The 21,057-nt window shown below is 39.7% G+C and overlaps 1 protein-coding gene across 5 annotated transcripts in view; it reads left to right on the top strand.

Annotated features, from left to right (window-relative positions):
* The first annotated feature begins 4,604 nt into the window (after positions 1–4,604).
* LOC149041179 (uncharacterized) overlaps positions 4,605–21,057 on the top strand; it is a 36,067-nt gene continuing 19,614 nt past the window's right edge. For 3 of the 5 annotated variants that reach the window (XR_016189167.1, XR_016189168.1, XM_089214550.1), the window contains exons 1-2: positions 6,226–6,461; positions 13,102–13,299. The gene's annotated coding sequence lies outside the window, so the exon portion shown is untranslated. Of the gene's footprint in view, positions 4,793–6,225; positions 6,462–13,101; positions 13,300–21,057 lie in introns of those variants that run through there. The other 2 variants (XM_089214555.1, XM_089214546.1) reach the window with 2 other exon arrangements.

Consider the following 21,057-nt stretch of genomic DNA (forward strand, 5'->3'; position numbering starts at 1 on the left):
GTATTAGGCCTTTATTTGGTAGACTACAACTCCTTTTCAGTTACTTGTTTGTTTTCGTGAATTCATCACAATACTGATATACACGAAAAATTACACTTTTTTGATTGGCTGAAAATAGCTAGGTGCCTTTTTCATTTATCACTAGTGAAAAAGTAATAACTCATGTACAAAATAATATAAACTAGGCTCAGCAACAATAGATCACATTAAAAACCAATCAGATTTACACAAAGTAGGTTGTTCTGATTGATACATGCAGTAGCTGACAAAAATAAACAAAAGCTTGGATACTTTTATCTATATTGATAAACACTAACAAATTGCATTCCTGAGTAAGAATTCAGCTGAAGGACAAATTTTGATGGCACACGCTTCATTTATTCTATACTGTCAAATTTATCTGCCATCAGCTTTTTGATTTTCTGTGAATGTGTATCTTTCATGTATACATTATGAATAATTAATAACATGATTTCTCATATGATAAGCACCTGTAAATTTTTCAAATACTTTAAACTGCACACATGCTATGAGCTCAACATCTGTTATTTGTGAAAAATTTACTTCTGCTTATTTAGAATACCTAAGTACACTTTAATTACCTTAGCTTAGACTTTGTTAAGTTTTTATGAAGACAGTTCAATGGAACTGACATTTGTTATGTTTATAGTTAAAAGTTAGAGCTACTTGATGTGGATTAGATAACCATCAGGTATCCTCGGAGACCCAGGGTTCTAATCACATCTGTAGACCCTTTAAAAGCACAGTCTTAACAAATCAGTTCCAAACTGTCACAGTCATTCTGAATTTTGATTGGTACCAGAAGTTCAATCTTGTTCTGGCAAATGAGAGTTAAGCAGGTCTTACAAGTCCTCTTGTGTGCTCTAACACAAAGTCATACATGAAGTTCAGTTGCTTACCATGTTTGTTTTGGACCTTTTTGTACGCTAGATTAGCACTTTGCATGATGATGTTAAGTAGACCATTTGCATGATGATGTCAAGTTCACCCATTCATTTCTCCACATAACTTGAATTTGGTAGACTCACTGGCATGAAATTACAATTTCAATAATAAGAAAACTTGAAAGCTTTTTGATAGTTTAAATCATATAATACCATCATGCACTTGCCTGTACATTGAACCTGCTGTGTTTAAGTTATGCCTCTGATTACTGTTCCTGAAATCTATTATGGCAACACTCTATTTCTATTGAACTTTCTGTTAAATAAAACCTCCAGGTCAAATTGTAAATCTTATTGGGTTAAAAATTATTAGCAACGTTAATGTAATGTTACTTCAGAGTACTTAACTCAACATATGATTCATTAAAATATTGCTTGTGTTCTGATCTTGTAATGCACCTATCTTTTTTCCCTAGACTCTTCCATTTGCAACCTCATATCTACCTACCTGAACTAAATTTTTCTGTGTTCTTTATTGAAAATACAGTCCCACAAAACCTAAATACAATAATTATAGTAAACGTTTTGCTCTCAACCAACTGAAAGTTGAACTTTATGCCCTAATGGACAAAAGAAACCTACACCCAGCATTGTGTTACTTTACATGTATGTGTTGTCCAAAATTAGTCATACATTCAAACCAAATCAAGCTCCCAATGGCTTCAAGTGTAGATTACATCATTTATCGAATGTCCCTGCCCTTCTCCAAAGTTTTGTCCTTGTGTACCGGTACACAAAATGTCAAAAATATTCATATGAAACTCTTCCCTGGAGTTCATTTCACATCGTTTGCCTGAGAAAAGACAATCAACCTACACATTTCAGAAGTCAATTCCACTTCGTTACGTAAACATAATCATGACTGAATCTATCAGACCACTATGGGAGATTATGCTGATGTTTTTCCAGTTCCATAAATCCTCGGGTTACTGGTACATGTGCAACTTTTGTTGTCAAAATGAGACCTTCATAACAAAGTTTGGCCAATAACTCTCATCTTCAGAATGAACATTTCAGGACTTTTGTATGCTAGTTATCTGAGTTATTGATGAACAGGATCAATATTGAAAACTATCTAATGGTTATCAGATATTAACTCTTCTAATAGAAACCCAATGAGACAGCAGACACTAAAAAGCAGCTCAATTTCGCAAGCCACACATGTACGCATTGCGGACCTATTTTTCAGTTAAAGAGACTGTCATTAGTTATCAAGAGCTAAAAGCACCGCGTTTCGTGATTTTGGGACATTGATCGGTTTGCATGATCGACGAGCTACTCTTACACATTTTTCGTGCTCTTTAAACTTCCCACGTGCATCCATAACTCGATATATGCACGCTAAGCATGAACAAATTCTTAATAAGAGAATGATTTCGTTACATGTTATGCAGAGTAGCTCTTTTACACCCGTTGTAAATGAGTGAATACGAGAGTGGAATTAAACATTTTGATTGAGTCTAGTTGGTTAAGATTTTCTATCCCTAGTAAACGGGGCAAAGTTTACGAAACTAATGCCGCGCGAGCTATTTGTACAAAGACACTAAGCATTCATTCCCACAACGAAACCTTACGTTACAGAGTTAAGAAAAAAATTCATTCCTGGAAAGCAGTGACGTTTGTCTTCTGTCTTTTTACCTGTAACGAGAGTGCAAGAAATAGCCTTTAAACTTATTTCTTGCCCAAGAGAGAAAGCGAAGAATATTACAATTTTGTTTTTGTGTTCAAGAAATTAGCTCTGCCATTTCTTGAACCTTACTGGAAACGACCGGAGCTAATCAGTAATCGGATCCTTTTGTTTGCGCAAAGATTTCTAGGATCGCCATGAGGCAAGTTGCCAGAAGGAAATATATGGCAAAATGTTGTTTCGACGTCCAAAAAAACCATTTTGGAAGAGATCAACGCTTTTTCACCGCAGTTTTATCATAAATGGACAGTACAGCCTTGATGTGCAATTCAGTATTCGCATATCAGTGGCTGTTTCCTTCTTTTATCGATCACAGAACGAGTCTGTTTGGACAAATTTCATCTTACCACAGGATGTGCAGTAATAAAACTTGAGTCAGCGAACGCAAACATTTCTACAGTCCAAGCATTTTAAGAAGCCAAATGTTATTCAATTTCCAGTTGTCACACCGTTGAAGACCAAGGTAGTAAAATATTAACAAACTTCACCAGTAGTTACCTGTGACCATACAGGTTACATTAGTTGCCTGAGGTACTGGTAGGTTAGCGTTTCTTAGAATAAAGAGGAATATGGAAATAAAGGCTATAAACTTTTGATACCGTGGTTCGCTCAGCATTTTTCCAACATTTCAACATCCCAAAATTCTACTTAACAAGGCCATCGACTTCAATTCCAGACATAGTTGAGGATTGCTGGAAGCTTCGACACAAATACTCAGCACTCACGTAAGTGATAATCGTATAATGAATCAATGGTGCAAAAAATTCTTGCTAAGTACATACCCTTATGACAATGTGCTATTTTCTTGGACGGATCCAAAAGTAAGGGAAGGAAAAAGGAATTTCTGAACGTTTCAAACAAAAGCACAACACAAACAATGGTCATGGTCTCTATTTAGCTGCTCACTCACCGTCGTGTAAGTGTAAACTCATGACGTGTTCAATTTCTAGTGAGTGGAAAATGTAAACCAAATCGAAAGAGCTTATTATCTAAATCTTTCCTTGTTTATGACTCAAATCCGCTAAGATAAGTTTCCCTCAAACCTTGAGAAAGAATTAACACAGAGAAAATAAGACCGTGAAAATAAAAGTTTACTTTTCAAGGCTTGGCAGCAGGTTATTCAAGAGTTATTTTTTTCTACTGTCCGGATTTTTTCTCTGGCCATTCGCGGAAAAAGCAAACAAGCAGGAAAAAGTTATTTGCCAATCTAGATCACCGTATGAGGAAAAAACTGTGTCCTTGATCTCCAGTAACGCCCCTATCCCATACAGGCTTCCCGAAACCTGTTGGACATTATTTATGGTCCCAGGGGAGGGGGTTGTGTGACGATAAAATTTACCTGATCCCCCTAAGGCTCTGTAGTATTCAAATGAGTGGCTTCGTTGGCAGTCAATTTTCTTAAGGCCCCCTTTTAATCCTTTGTCAGCGACAACTGATCCCCTTGCATTACCAAAATCCCTTAAACTGCACTGAACAAAATGCGTCCGTTTCACCCCTAGAGGGTTGCGGGTACAGATAGACAACGTCGTTCGATCGCATTTTGTCTAGTGCGGTTTAAGTCGGAAGTCCTTCTCCAGTTGTCAAATAATGCAAATCGAAGAAAGCAAACCTTGACGCCCTCTTAAAGAGGTGAAAATGTCGAAGCGTTGTGCTTTCATCTTGTAGCGAGGCATGCTAGTTCACAACTAATCGCCTCGTTTAATCGACCTTTCGCATGTCGCTCCATCCTTCGATGTACAAAGTCTCAAAGCAATTTTTAGACACACCTTTTAAATGAAATCTGCGGGGAAGACACTCTCTTGATTGTTTCAGACTAGAAAGTAGGGACCTATTACGACCACAGTGAAATAGTATACAGGAAAGTAAACTCCGGGAAATCACTGAGATTTAAATTTCGTAATACTAAGATCTTAGATCCATATTTGGTAAACAGTGAGAATCACATGCGCATTTGCGAGTTAAAAAATGGAGAGCTGGTCCAAAAGTTTAGATTGCCTCTATGGAGCTTTACAAGTTGCATTTGGTTAGAAGGAGAGTACACTGACATTGACATTTTACAATAACGACGGTCTAAGCAACCAGGGGGATTCCCTGCACCGAGATGTCTGTGACATCTTCGCTGGAGTGGAAGTCACACAAGGTAGTGTCCTCTGCATCCGCTGATCGAAAAACAGAATTTTCAGAGTGTTCGTCACAACTATTCATTCATCGTCTTTGTAATGTGATGAATTAGCCGGTTTTAAAATAACTTGTTTACTGCTTTGCGGAAAGGTTTACATATTGTATTTTATGATAAAAATGTTGATGATAATTGCGATCGCGACGACGATAATTTTAATGATGCAGATATCAGAGGAAATAATTGAATTGTGGCCAGCATGGAAACTGAAAACTTCCCAAATCTGATTTAGCCTTAGCATGTTTTTGGAAAGCTTTTTACTCAGACAATAGATATTATACAAGAAAATATCTCTTTAAACTTCAAATTTTTGCAAATGTAATTAAGGAGAGAGGTATCAAGATATTTATTAAAACGCGACGCCCACAAAACCGTCCGTCTAATCAATTTCATGTGGCTTGTCAATCATCAAAGCTCTCTGAACATGCAGACATAACGCTAACTATTAAAACAGCGAGTCGGAACATGTGGGATAGGTATGAGCGAGGTCAGCCAATTTTCAATAGGTTTCTCTGGAAATAGAGGAATTACTGGTACGTCCCCCCACTAAAATTAGTGTCAATGGAGTTACCTAAACTTTGCAAAATCGTGTTCATTGTTCTCGTGTAATTCGCAGCACAAGGCAAAGAGATGCCCTGTGATTTGCTTATGTTTGTTTGTTGTTTTTTTTCCTTAGCAAGTGCCAAAAATGCAATTTCATCACATGAGCGAGTCCTGCGCAAACAATTTATCCTATCATGTAGCAGTTGCCGCTGTTCGAGCTGTGAACGTAAAAAAGTCACTCTCGTTCCAATTTCACCCAAACACATAGTTTGATGGGAGCCTGTAGATTTTCCCAAACAAACTGACGCACGCATATGCGCCCAAGGTCACCAGTAGAGGCCTAATTTTGTTTGTGCGATTTTAGGCGAGCAGAACAACATGGTGAATGGTGTTGGCACGTGTCCCGCTCCTTGTGCTCGCCTCAGCCTACCCCTTGCTCGCCTTAAAAAATAATTGCGTCTTTTCTGCGGACTAGTTCATCGAGCGAGAAATTTCGAAGAAACTGCTCACGTTTGGTTGTGGGTACCAGTCGAGCAAACACCCAGAGAAACTCGATGAATCCAGACAAGCGTCAAGGAGGTCAGGACGAATGCTGTTACAGGCTTCATCTTAATAAAGCGAGCGTAGATTTCGAATGCGAGGAGGCATGCACTCGTAAGATGTATCAAAGAACAAAGAGAAATTTACAGACAACTCGCCTTTGACACTCTAACCTTGTATTGCAGCAAGTATTCGGAGGATTCCCATTGACTGAATTTCAGTAGACAGAAGGTTAAAACCCCGGTTTAACTTTACTATAGCTTGTGGGGCACTTGTATTGCCTAGCCAAGGTAATTAAACTTATATGGAGCTTTTCCAAGTTTCCTTGAACTGAAACAATACATAAATGCTGAGCTTGCAAAACATTTGCCAAGTCATATCAAGGCCAAGGCCACGTTTACAGGCAAAACAGGCAGTTCTTAACCTGTTTTCCGGCAGGAAAGCAGGATTACTTTAACTATGTTTCTTTCAATTGGTTACAAACTTTAACAGCACGATTTCCTAGCGCATTGAGATAACAAGCAGCACTGTGCCAACAATGTTCCAGGTAATAAATTATTATCGCCGAAATTAAACGGATAGTGGAAGATAAGTCAGACAATAATCGATACTGAATTGAGTGAAATTGCCATTTTATTTTAATTTTTTTTGAGTCATGAAGCACAAGTCGAATGGCTTGTGTTCTTGCGTCGGTAGTTTGATAGAACTCGCAGAGCATTGAAAGTGACGCATTACTGTTGTAAAAATTCTTACAGCCGCTTGTATTACAAATAAGTAATATAACTCTTTGGAGATGTCAGCTCTACCGAGCAGAATTTTGAACGGAAAACGTGATCGGAGAGGAGAATACGGCAATCCAATTTCCGCAATGTAGTCCGTTAGTCATTCACTCTTAATGTAGCTTTTCTCTTACGATTACCGTCAAGCGCGTCCCATATTTGCTAATAGTTTCTGTCGTATACCTCGGGATTATAGACAAACACCTGATGCAAACTTTTTTAATCGTTCAACTGAAATACATCGCTTACTCATCACAGTTTAATTAAGGCCGACGTACATAGGTTTCTGTTCCTAGACTTAATGACTTAGGTTATTAGCTTAAACATTTTGACCACTCACCGTGACTACATACACAACTAAGATATTAAGATCAACAGGTCACTTTTTGACGTAGAAGCTGATTATTGAGCAGCACGGCGTTAAGTTCACCTCTCTTATCAGTATATTATCGCTCAATTGTTCCAAAAGATTGTGGCCGTGAAAACTTCTCCCTTACTGGCGGGGATTGCTAACCACAATACTACTGAACAAATTTCAAATACCAGATCTTATTTGAACGTGACTGAAGTTCAATGCCCGGGGTTCAGTGACTATGAACTAATCAGGAAGGCTCCCAACAAGTTGACGTCATCGGTGATCTAATTACTAATCAAGAACTACAGATTTCGTTATTTTGTAATAAGTAAGTCAGTTAGTTAATCAGTTCAGTATGATCTCCTTTTTCGTTTATATTCGAAAGTTTGTATGAATGTATGAATACGAATTCCGGAGTTATTTAGATTGAGCTGTGGTGATGTGACAATCTTCTCTAACTTCCTCAAGTGGACGTGCCTAGCTTGTTTATTGACCTTGTTTTGGACCCACGCGAAAGTTCTTGTTTTGACTAACGCAGTCGGAAGTTGACTCAGTTGATCGGAAGCATTACGATTACGTACTTTGTTGTTCGAAAGTCTCGTGAAATTGTTTGGTATAGCGTTTTAACAACAAATATTTGGTCTCCCAAGGTCAGGCAGCTGGCATGCCCACAGGTATCTGTCAGTGTTTACTTAGAACATAGTGGAGAGAAGAGAGTGGAGGGAAGAGAGTGGAGAGAAGAGAGTGGAGGGAAGAGAGTGGAGGGAAGAGAGTGGAGAGAAGAGAGTGGAGAGAAGAGAGTGGAGGGAAGAGAGTGGAGAGAAGAGAGTGGAGGGAAGAGAGTGGAGGGAAGAGAGTGGAGGGAAGAGAGTGGAGGGAAGAGAGTGGAGGGAAGAGAGTGGAGAGAAGAGAGTGGAGAGAAGAGAGTGGAGAGAAGAGAGTGGAGAGAAGAGAGTGGAGGGAAGAGAGTGGAGGGAAGAGAGTGGAGAGAAGAGAGTGGAGGGAAGAGAGTGGAGGGAAGAGAGTGGAGGGAAGAGAGTGGAGGGAAGAGAGTGGAGAGAAGAGAGTGGAGGGAAGAGAGTGGAGGGAAGAGAGTGGAGGGAAGAGAGTGGAGAGAAGAGAGTGGAGGGAAGAGAGTGGAGGGAAGAGAGTGGAGGGAAGAGAGTGGAGGGAAGAGAGTGGAGGGAAGAGAGTGGAGAGAAGAGAGTGGAGGGAAGAGAGTGGAGAGAAGAGAGTGGAGGGAAGAGAGTGGAGGGAAGAGAGTGGAGGGAAGAGAGTGGAGAGAAGAGAGTGGAGGGAAGAGAGTGGAGGGAAGAGAGTGGAGGGAAGAGAGTGGAGAGAAGAGAGTGGAGGGAAGAGAGTGGAGGGAAGAGAGTGGAGGGAAGAGAGTGGAGAGAAGAGAGTGGAGGGAAGAGAGTGGAGGGAAGAGAGTGGAAGGAAGGGAGGAAAGAGAGTAGAGAGAGTAAAGAGAAGAATGAGAAGAGAAGACTAGAAGAATGTAGACAGTGTGCAGTAGAGTAGAGTCAGAATTCCGCAGTTAAGAAGAAGTAATCCGCTGAGAATCAAAGAGTGGGAGCCTAAGATATTAACCAGAGTTACACAGAATGAACTAAGCTTGGATGTGAGTGGAATTGTGTACTGGAGAACCGACTAATTAAAGAAAGCAGACAAAGACAGTTCGAGAGTCTTGGTGCATTCGCCGGCGTAGTGTGCTTAAAAGCTAGTCCCCCCCTCCCCCGACATTTAATAGTGTAACATACTTGCTCGAGGATTTCGTCGTAACAGTGTTAACAACTGAGCTGATAACATCAATTGGCCACTGTCAAGAGTTTGAAAGCTGACGTTTCTCGAGTTAGCCCTTCGTCTTTCGTCATTTCGCTCTGACGAACGACTAACACTCGAAATGTCAACTTTCAAACTCTTTACGGTGGCCAATTTACGTTATCTACTCAGCTGATAACACTAAACTACCCTGTTATACTCTCCCACCGACGCAGCACCTCAGTTTCTTTAGAAACTCACCGTATTAATTACTGATCAGACGTGCTGAAACATGGAGTCTACTCGTTAAATGTCACAGAACCACAGGTGTTCTCTGCAATTAAGTTCTAAGCTCCCCCAGTGTCTCAAAGTTGTATCAGTTATTATTTCGTTGATTCTCATTTAATTTGTTCCATGTTTAACTCCCAAAATAAATGTCGGTACTTAGAGTTCATGTATGTCATAAACGTATCGTAGCCCTTTCCTCTTAGGACAGTAAAGACAAATATTACGTACGAACATTATGCAAGAAGTTTGCTAGTTTTGATCTAGGTCCAACTGTAGGATTAAGGTGCTTTATCTCTGTTTAATTTTCTATTTTTGCGCTACAAAACAACTTTGTACCGTCAACTTCGTCTCAGTTAGAAGCGCTCTTATAGTGCCTAAGAACGAGAAGGAACGGGATTCCAAATTGTGAGCTGTTGGCTTAAGGGTCTCCTTTGGTCTTTATGCAAGCAAACACGAAAATAGACCAATACTCATTGGAGACATAGACCTGTAATTTCATCCAAAAACAACTTGTAGAAGAAAAACAGCGCCGAATCATTCAAGACCGTTTGAGATTTTTCACTGAATATGTTTCTTTTAAAAGCTAATGTTAACGTGCATCAGACAAACAGCGGCAAGTCGCCCCATATCATTTTCTCTCTTACTCTCATATTTTGTAGCCCAATATGTCCTAATAACTGTGGTGTAGTTTTTTTGTGAAAATAAATTTTAGTTTCTGAGAAATGATTTTTATCGTTCGACCGCTCAAATATGCAAATTCTCACCCTGAATAATACACGAGTTGTTAACCTCATGTAACATATTTACTAGACCTCCGGTATTTCTGTCGGCATACTCCTCTGTTTTATCATCTAAACTTGATCCTCTGTCATTATTGAAACTGACAAAGAAATATTTATTTTTTGGTGAATATTTTTGTCCGAAAGACAGGTTTAACAATGGCCGATATGACAGAATATACTGAGCTTCTAGCTTTTAAAATACAAAAGGATGGTTATAAAGTTACTGTAAAAGTTTCGTTGTGTATTTGTGTGGTTCTATCGTGAGGCGAACTCAAACTCCGGAAAAATTTACTTGCTAGCGACTATGAAATGTACATGGTGTGCCTACTTGTCGCCACCGTTTATTGGCATATCGAGGCATAAATCATTACAATTTCTGAAAAAATCTAGCATAACACTCTTACCTTGTTTATTTATGATTTTATACGACCGATTAGCTGTTTCGGTTATTATATTACGCTTGGGTATTACTTTTTGCCGGGAGCCCAGGTTTTACGTAATGTTTTCTCCTATCCCATTTATGTCAGAAGCTAGTCACGCAATAATTGATACCAACACAAATGAATATTTACCCTGTATGAAGATTCTTGTTTATGTTAAATTAACAATATTACAGTATGTTACTTTTGTGGTCACTAATCGTTGTTTGAGTGGCAGCGTAGCAGTTCAAAGCGGGTTGTTGCTTCAACGCTATTGAAATTTATAGTGTTCTGGTCCGTCCCTAAGATGCTATCAGGTCCTACAACTTTTTATGTGATGAAAGAATTTGGATATATATGTATTACTCGCGTTGTTGTTGTTGTTTTTTTACATTATCGAGCGAATTTCAAGTGATAATTCCAGGAAGTAAGAAGCAACAACAAAAGGATTCCTATCAAAGCGAGGTGCCATTTTCAGTCATACCTGGTCGGACAACTTGAAAACAAAGGATGACATGCAAGCATTTTACTGCAAATTTTAAATGAAAATGATTGTGATGCCTCTTTGAAAAGAAAAAAAGGCTTGAACAGTAGACATCGCAAGAGCTTTGGCTATGTTACAAAAGAATACTTAATGCACTAGAAGTGCACACATCGAGTTCTGGATGCACTTGAATAGTCTGTTTAACAAATGCAGACGTACAGTTATTTTAATTCCTATCAAATTATGTCAAGACGAACAAAACAAAAAAAAGTACAGCCGTCCTGCCTCGAAGCAGGACAGATTTTGTCAGCATAAAAATCTGACAGATCAGTGCCTAAAAGTTTTTGTAAGTAAATAACTAGTTCACGTGAATTTTATGAGGTGAGATTGACAGCTCGTAGTTGGCAAATCACATCTTTTGTTTTCAGGTGCTGACAGGTTGGGTTGGGGAGGGGGGGAGAAGGCGATCGGAAATGGGTGAGGATGCTTGTCGTACCTTTCAGGAGTCAAAATCGTACCTTTTACGGTGTCTTAAACTTTAATGGACCACAAGAGACCTAGCTGGTACCTCATAGGGTGTTTTCCGCTGAATAAAATACCTGAAATAAGCATTACTAGGACGATTTTAATGAACTGACTTGAGCCTCTGGAGTACATCGATAAAGGAGTTCTTATTTTTGGGATTTTTCAATTTCTTTGTGTTTAAATTGGTACTTTATAGGGGTAGATATCAGTTGTTGCCACTCCCACACGGATAAGAGTCAAGTACTTTTTATAATTTTATAGGGTTCGTTTTCGAAATTCCCGGCGCGCATCCTCGCCCTCTTATGTAAAGGGGTTCCCCGGGGGTTGCTGATACGTGCAGCACACTTGAAAAGAAACATCCGACGGGATGCCAGTTCGTATGCATTAACGATACGCATGTTTTGAATTGAAAACATACTTTAGTACGCTCTGGAACGTAAAGTATCATCCATTTTTACTAGAACGTTAAGGATGATGTTTTCACTGAATTTTGTTGGGGGTCCAAATCCGCTAGCGGATTTGTACTGGAGGGTCCAAATACGCTAGGACACCGGCTCGCGACAAAATAAGATCAACTTCAGTTTCTGGATCTCCGCAAGTAACTTGAAATGTCTTTTTTACACCTACGCAAGGGAACGACCTGAGATATGCAACGTCGGTCTTCTCGATAACTATACCCAAAAGTCCTACCAGCAAACGATTTAAATGAACAGCAAATCTCCTTGTTAGCATGTAAGATGAGACGCTTATACAACAGATCAATTACCTAAATCAGTATGTAGCTTGTCAATCGAATTGACTTTTGTAAACATTCTTTGACTTCCGCCGGCAAAGGAATCATTGATGGATCTGGACATTTTAGTTTTCTGAATACAGTAATTCTTTAAGTCTTTTAATACTGAGAGAATATGAAATATAATTAGCATGCTCTCGTATTTCATTTAGTGCGATGGTTGATTATACATGGGACCAGGGAGAGTAAGATTTCAGGGGGAGGTGGAGGTTTCGTTCGATTCTCGCATTTCATGTACGTGACATGTTGTCGTCCCGCCTTATTATAGACATTTATTCCATGTTTTAGATGGTTTTAGATGGTTTGCGAGTGGCTGTAGATGTTTTTGAGGTGGTGGTTGAAATTTCTGAGGTGGTTGTAGATGGCAGTAGGTGGTTGTAGGTGGTTTTAGGTGGTTTTAGGTCGCTCCATGTTTTAGTGCTTACGAACTCACGAGCGAGTGCTCGAATCTTGTTTTAACAATAAGCATGATTCTTTTTCCAACTTAACTCCCCGGCTCGTTTTTAAACTCTAACCGCGGTAATGCGTACCTGAACACGAGTGCTTAAGAAACAGCACATGAGCGCCGTAGACTTGTGTCTGTAAAACCTATGAAACTATGAAAGTTACTCACATCCTTTGTGTCCGTCGTAGTTTCTGGCAATTTCTGCCGTTTTAAGCTTGCTTTACCATCACTGTTATTCATGTCAAAAGACGAAACTACAACTGACACACAAGATATGAGTAAGTTTCATTGATTTTACATGTCAAATGTTCATATTTAGCAATATTTATCGTTGTAAATCGACCATATTTCGTTCGCCATACTATTCCTTATAACGTGTTTAAATTTTCAACGGTTCCTCTCGTAACTTAACACCGAGTCACACAACGCGTGACGCGTTCATGAATTAATCTTGGCTTTTTCTCGAGACGTTAGCCTGGGGGGCCTGTGGTGTTTTGTTTCAGTTTCTGTACTAGATATTTCACAATTAATCTGAATTCTTTTTTCTACCGGGCAGCTATCATTTGAAATACGGTTGAAAACTGGGGAATCGTCTAAAGAAGTTCAATTTAGAGTCATTGTGGCCAACAGTGGAGACAGCTCATAAGGGACGCTCAAGCTGTGTACTGTTTGAAGGAGACTTCGCCGGAAGGCATCTAAAGGTGGCCAACCAGACCGGCTCGAGAATGAAGCACAATTTCGTGCAGATGAATGGGTTAGTACGTGCCTATAGTTTTTGTTATGCCAGGGTAAATATGTATACGGACATAGAAATTGCCATGTAGTACTGAAATAGGTTAAATGTTACTTTGTTCAACAGCGCGCCTCCTTCGAGATAAAGGTATGATCAATTAAAATAAGTATTTCAGACACATATATTCAATAGTTTCAAATAACATACAATATCGAAAGTAAAATATGGCCTGTCTATTTTTCCAGAATCTACTAACAAAAATTCGGTGACCCCAGTGACTTCGTGAAAGACATCAGCACTTCAAACTGAATTTAACAAAAATATATCGCTATCTTTATGTTTTTTATATAAGAATGTATGTACTTGTATTGTATTGTATGTACTTTTTCAAAGGAAAAAACAAACAAAAAAATATTTCGGCAAAAGGTAACCCGCAAAAGTTTGGATTAACCTTTGTCGGAGACTTTGATTCGTGCGTGACACATGTCAGATGATGAGTGCGAACATTATGGACATTGAATGGTTTACATAATCAACGCAACCTTGAATGACCTTTTTAAATCAGTACTCGGCAACAACCAATCATAATGTAGAAAATATCGTATAAGAGAGTGATTTCTTACAAATTTTGCAGAGTAGCTTTTTACACACCCGATGTAAATAAGCGAATACGAGAGCGGAATAAAACAGTTTAATTGAGTCTTGTTCGTTAGAGTTCTATCCCTAGTAAACAGGACAAAGTTTACAAAACCTTGACTCTTGTCCAGGTGATGGTGATTACTATCTCCACCATATTTTGACTATTTGAGCTTGCACTTGCTATGGAAAGGCCTTTACATTGAGGATCAAAGATTGGTTTCGATATATACAGACGGAGGGTACCGCTGAAGGATCTTGAGCACTGAAATGTTAGAACCCGCCGATGAAATTTTACTCAGAGCGGATAACGACCCTGAATTGCTTTTGTTTAGTAAAATAAAGTTGTGGTTACCATTCAGTTTCGAAGGGCCGCCTAGTTTCCGCTGCCAGTGAAGATTAAAGCATCCGCGCCGCCTGTCGACGAGGATGAGGAAGGTGCCACTTTTAACCACAGTTTCGAAAGATTCTCTCAAAAAATGATCTGAGCCGTGGTTTAACAGTAAAAATTCATTGGTAAATTTTTCATGCGCTTAAAGCCTAGACGCTGTCCCTTTACCTGAATATTTGATAAAAGAATTTCCTTTCGCGTGATGATTCACTTTGCGGTAGGAGCGCCATGCGGGTTGTTCTCAGATGCGATGGTTCACAAACAGCAGTTGTGTCCATTAGGGGATCTATTACAAATTCTTATTGTTCGGTTTAAAGGAGAATAATATCAATTGTCCTAATCAATTTTACCACAATTGTCTTGTGTAGGGCGTGATATAGTCAAGGCAGTTCAAGAACTATCGATCTTTAATAGAGCAGACCGAAAAAAAAACATTTTTTTTACTGTTTTGTTTCCTACCTCTTTCCTGATTGTTGTTTGCTTTAAGGTTCCGTCGACCGGACCGCCTATACCAGTGTACGAGCGAAACGAAAACCGTAATATTTTTGTGCAGTATCGATCATTGACAGTTGATGACTTTAGCAATTTATCGCTTGTTCGTGAGGTAATAAGTCAGCTCGTAATTCATATCGACCAATGGCAGCCCGAATGCTATAACGTAGGAGAGTATTTCCTTGTAGTTCTGTTTTAGCGCTGTAATATTTTCCCTGATTAGCAAAATACAAAAATAAACAATAACGTCGTCCTCCTATCAACGGAGTGTAACAGCTTTAGTCTCTGAAACTCCAAAAAAAAATTTAGTCGAATGGGACAGCTTTGATGAATTGAAAAGCTACGAAGACTTGATCGCTCGACCTGCAAAAGATTTCTCAAACGGTCTCTGCTGTAGTGATCACAAATTGATGATTGTAAGTAGTTTCAAGCTTGTGTTCAGTCGTCGGTTTGGGGAAGGAGCGCAGGTTTATTTACCTAACAATGACACGTAATCGAACATTAGGCGATCGCGAGGGACGAGACTCACGCTAGGAGGGAAGCGCACAAGATAAACAAATAAATAAATAACGCAGTTTTTTCGCTCTAATTCGTCTACGCACGCTTGATAACGCAAAAAATGACGCCTGTTCTGCAGTTCTGCATTTTTTGCGAGTAAGGACATGCGTGGAAAAATCGAAGCGACAAACCTTTTTAAAAATGGTCGAGTTAGTAGAGATTAGAGAATAACTCCTTAGGGTTCTGCTGGCATAATTCCTAGTCGATTCGTACCCAAGTTTGAATTGGTTCGTACCCAAGTTTGATTAGGTTCGTACCCAAACTGCTGTAACTGAAGAACTGAAATTTATTTTGACTGGTTGGCAGTTATTTCAGTCGACAAAAATTGCTTCAGCTGTAACGCTTTGACTATAACAATATCCTCACTTTTCCTCACATGTGCTAAAACTGGTTTAAGAAAATCGCTGATAAGCAGTTTTGAGGAAGACCGGTGGAAATGCTGACCACATAAATCGATAGGAAACCCCGGGGTTCCATTTATCAAAGTATCACTTTGATATCATCCTAGGTTATCATTTACATTTTAAGTGATTCTCACCATGGCGATTGTTGAGATTCACAAAAATCAGTTTTCCTCCAATTGTCCGTTTAACGTTCTCTTTACGCGACTGTTTCTCTTTTCACCCTTAGTTTCTCTTGTTTGTAACTAAAATGGGAAACTTTGGCTCGTTATGTCGTAGTTTGTGTTCCTGTCTCATTTCCATAACCATTTGCGGTGCCTATGGCATTGAAATGAGTCCCAAAACACTTTGTCTGGTATATGTATAAACTATAGAAGTATACCTATCGGTGAATCATTCACAGTTATTGGATAAAACCACAACAAACCTTCCTATTTCGCCTCTTGTGACTCAGCCTTAGCTCTACATCATCTGATTGCCATCATCCTTAGGATATGAAAAACGGTGTGAACCTCACAAACTCAATTAAGTTGTTCAACTCTTTCGAACCTCCATGAGGTTAGGTGGTTTAATCTGATAAGTTAGTCGAATCACGAGATATTTTTGCATAATGAACAACCGTATAGTTTTTGCATAAATATCTACGAGCGAATTTTTACAGTCAAGATTAAACCGTGCTCAATTAACTTCTGTAGGTTTTCCTCAAGGCCATTAACTCAAAATGCTTCACGAAGTTACTGCTGACTCGCAGCATAGGCTTCGTATATGGGCGGCCGTCACCACCAAAAATACAAGGATGTCAAATAGATCAGCAAATACAAAGCTGCCTAAGGATCGGCTGCAGGATAGCGTAGCTAATAAAGGAATGGCATGGCCAAATTATAGACGGTTTAGTTTTCCTTCATGAAACAGAATACCCTAAACATGAATAGTTTAGCCAAAGGATAAACGGTCTAGTTGCCTATGTCGAGTTGGAACGTGAAATTGTGAAATGGACTAGCTCAATTGCGAATAGCTTAGCACTCATTTGCAATACAGTACACAAACGGTGTAGCGTTGCGTCAATTGGCTCAGCGTAATGTCAAATGGTACAGTGTACACACATACGGTGTAGCGTTGCGTCAAATGGCTTAGCGCAATATCGAATAGCACAGCGCACATACCAAACGGTGTAGCGTTGCTTGAAATGGCTCAGGGTAATGTCGAATAGCACAGCGTACGTACAAACGGTGTAGCGTTGCGCGAAATGGCTCAGCGTAATATCGATTGGTACAGCGTACACACAAAAGGTGTAGCGTTACGTCGAATAGCTTTGCAGAACATCAGACGCTCTAGCTCAACATTAAATCGCTTAGCATTACATGAAATATTTCGATGTTGTGGCGAATCATCGAGCTTGCTCGTGGCGTGACGTGAAGGCTATCTCGCCGAAACCACCAAAAATACAAACCGCAAATGGAACAGCGATCTACTGGGGGTATGACGTCTTCGAATGTATCAAAGTGATATCGGAATGCTTTAATTGCAAACACTATTTTTGGCACACCAATTAATGCATTTCGATATCACTTCGATTGAAAAGGATGTCAGTTTTCTTACCATGGCGTCCAACTCTGCACACAAAGGCAAACACAAAATCCAACTTCTCACTTACTCCTGTAATGTTCAAAGAGCCGTTGAAGTTAAACTCTCATTGAAAAGAAAGCGTGAGTCAGAAAAGAGAAGAGAGCTCGACAAGCGACATTTAATGCACGTCATAATACTACATAATACTATAAACATTCAGGCTAACCTAAGTGTGCAAACTGTGGTAAACCGGGAGGCCGGTGTCACAGCGGATTTGGACCCCCCCGCGGATTTGGACCCCCGGTCCATATCTGCTAGCGGATTTAGACCCCCCCGGTCCAAATCCGCTAGCGGATATGGACCCCCCTTCGCAGATTTGGACCCCCCTACCAAACTTTCCTTTTAAGCATCCTTTGTATCATATTTGGTAACTAATTCTATTTGCAAGCTTTTTGTCGATGTTCTTTTCAATCGCAACACAACATTCCTCAATAAAGGTAAAAGAAAAAAACAGTCATTTCGTTCCAATTCTACCGCATTTATTTTAGCGAGTCGTACAGTAAACGTAAGAATCAGATGTGAACAAACTACTGCATTCGAACTATTGAAATTGTTACGATAAATCCTTGCTTCTTCTGATGCGAATCAACATTGATACGAAACGTCATAACAATAGTGGAGACTATTGCGTCCAGTCAGAACAATAACTCAGTCTGATTTTCTAAAATAATAACAATAAACAGTTTCTGAACAAGAACGAAGAAACTACTCCTACTACAAGTCGTTCGTAAAGCCTATGATAAGTAAAAATGTTTCTATTCTGAACTATTGGAACTCTCAGCTTATTTTCAGATGCAAATCAACATTAATGTCAACGTCTTAACAAAAATGGAGACTATTACATCGAACTCAATCTTATTTTCTAATTTTAATGATTATTAACTGTTGAGGGATCCAAAATAACACCTTAACAATTACGAAGACGTCAGAGTCTGGCGATCTGCAGACAATGCAGAGTCACTCGCCCTCCGGGGTAGTCTTAAATCATGTGAAACCATTCCTCGCACAACTCGCACAGAACCATGTCGTCCCAACACTCGGGCATTGAATAATGACAAAATAAATTAGTGTCACAAGTTTGTCTCCTATTGAATCTAGTGGTGTTCGACTATCGCGGAAAAGGTTCAAAAACGACCTCTCTCCAGACATCAAATTAACTCTTGTGCATTTTCCCTTGGTCAAAAGAAACATCCGACGGGATGCCAGTTCGTATGCATTAACGATACGCATGTTTTGAATGAAAAACATACTTTAGTACGCACTGGAACGTAAAGTATCATCCATTTTTACTAGAACGTTGAGGACGATGTTTTCACTCAGTTTTGTTGGGGGTCCAAATCCGCGGAGGGGGTCCAAATCCGCTAGCGTATTTGGACCGGGGGGGTCCATATCCGCTAGCGGATTTGGACCGGGGGGTCCGTATCTGCTAGCGGATTTGGACCGGGGGGTCCAAATCTAGGGGGGTCCAAATCCGCTGGGACACCGGAAAACCGTGGTAGAATTAAGTCTTGTTGCTATTTCAGTTAACGCTTTCATGCACGACTACGAATAAATGTGATACCAGCATGGAAAAAAGAGGACAAACCTACCGAAAAGTTACTAATTGGCTCTGCTTTACGGCAAGGCGAAGTGAGGACTCTTCAACATAGCGACCACACCATGTGGTGGTTCCGCGCCAATCTTTACACTCGATGACGTCATGCCCCCCAGTAGACCGCTGTTCCATTTGCGGTTTGTATTTTTGGTGGTTTCGGCGAGATAGCCTTCACTTCACCTCACACCACGAGCAAGCTCGATGATTCAGCACAACATCAAAATACTTCATGTAATGCTAAGCAATTTAATGTTGAACTAGAGCGTCTGATGTTCTGCAAAGCTATTCGACGTAACGCTACACCATTCGACATTACGCAGGGGCCATTTCACGCAACGCTACACTGTTTGTATGTACGCTGTACCAATAGACATTACTCTGAGCTATCAGTTCGCGCAACGCTACACCGTTTGAACGTACGCTGTGCTATTCGACATTACCCTGAGCCATTTCAAGCAACGCTACACCGTTTGGTATGTGCGCTGTGCTATTCGATATTGCGCTAAGCCATTTGACGCAACGCTACACCGTATGTGTGTACACTGTACCATTTGACATTACGCTGAGCCAATTGACGCAACGCTACACCGTTTGTGTACTGTATTGCAAATGAGTGCTAAGCTATTCGCAATTGAGCTAGTCCATTTCACAATTTCATGTTCCAACTCGACATAGGCAACTAGACCGTTTATCCTTTGGCTAAACTATTCATGTTTAGGGTGTTCTGTTTCATGAAGGAAAACTAAACCGTCTTTAATTTGGCCATGCCATTCCTTTATTAGCTATGCTATCCTGCAGCCGATCCTTCGACCAGCTTTGTATTTGCTGATCTATTTGACATCCTTGTATTTTTGGTGGTGACGGCCGCCCATATTACGCCCATAATCGTAGGCTCCTCTCAGCTAGGAACATGCCCTCAGAAATTCACGGAAGTTTGTTCAACCCCTTGCAACACTGAACGTAAGCAACAACAGTTTTATCCTGAGCTGAGCGTATAGATTATTACTAGCTTTTTTTTTACTGAGCGTATAGATTATTTCTAGCTTTTTAAGTTTTAATTGTGATACTTCAGTCTAATGGAATATACGTATTTTGTATATACTCTTATATACTCTGTACTTTTATGTATTTTAATACAGACATTATCATATATCTGACACCTAAATGTAATTCAGCGTATGGCAAGTTTCTATTTTACGATTGTATAATCACGCATCTCAATTTGGAGACGGAACCTTATTCCGAGCCCTGCCGCTGCCGCAAGTTATCACTTTGTTGCCTAGAGGTCACTTTTTTCAAAAACAAGACGTTCTTTTTCCAAACAAGTAGTTTGATACTAATTTAGGTACTCACCTCTGTAATTAAAAAATAGGATTCATTATATAAAGCGTACCATTGGAAGGTATAAAGTGATTCTCTGACCGATGATGAGAAACTTCGAGTTTTGCAAAATTTCCCACTTGCGTTTAAAAGGAGTTCTGTTCAAGCTGGTTCATCAATCCTACACTGTATAATTTCGCTCAATCTGACATTTTTCTTCACAATTCAACACTGCAAACCTCTGCTATCTGAACTACTTAAGGTTACAAAAATGTTACATTTAAGTGCTGAGGAAGTCCACACCCAAATGCGTAATTCCGTTATTGCACACCCAAATTCCGTAATCCTAAAAAAACTTGCTCGATTTGTTCTAAATCAGTTCTTGGAACCTAAAAAATGAAGTTCCGGCTATGGAAAAAAAAACTGCATCAAACAACTGTGTTATGCCACGGGAAGTTTTCACGTGCTCTCGATGACTGGTCAAACTACGATATCGGATACCTTAGACCTTCGAGGCGGCTGTCCTTCGCGAAAATGCGCTATTTGAAGCACAAACGTCACAGACCGTACAATTATGAAATGTGCCATCTGGCAAAAATTGTTCAGGCCAGTTTGAATTTATCGTATGCCAACTGATGCACAACAGTTCAAAACGTCATCAAAAGCGGGCGGGGACTTTTCGATAGTCTTATTGCTTGCCTTGCAATTTTTCTGACAACTGTTTGCTAATCAAAATTTTATTGATACGCGTTACTTCGGAG

Source organism: Pocillopora damicornis, chromosome 8, assembly GCF_964200805.1.
Source record: "Pocillopora damicornis chromosome 8, jaPocDami1.2, whole genome shotgun sequence".
Taxonomy (NCBI): Eukaryota; Metazoa; Cnidaria; class Anthozoa; order Scleractinia; family Pocilloporidae; genus Pocillopora; species Pocillopora damicornis.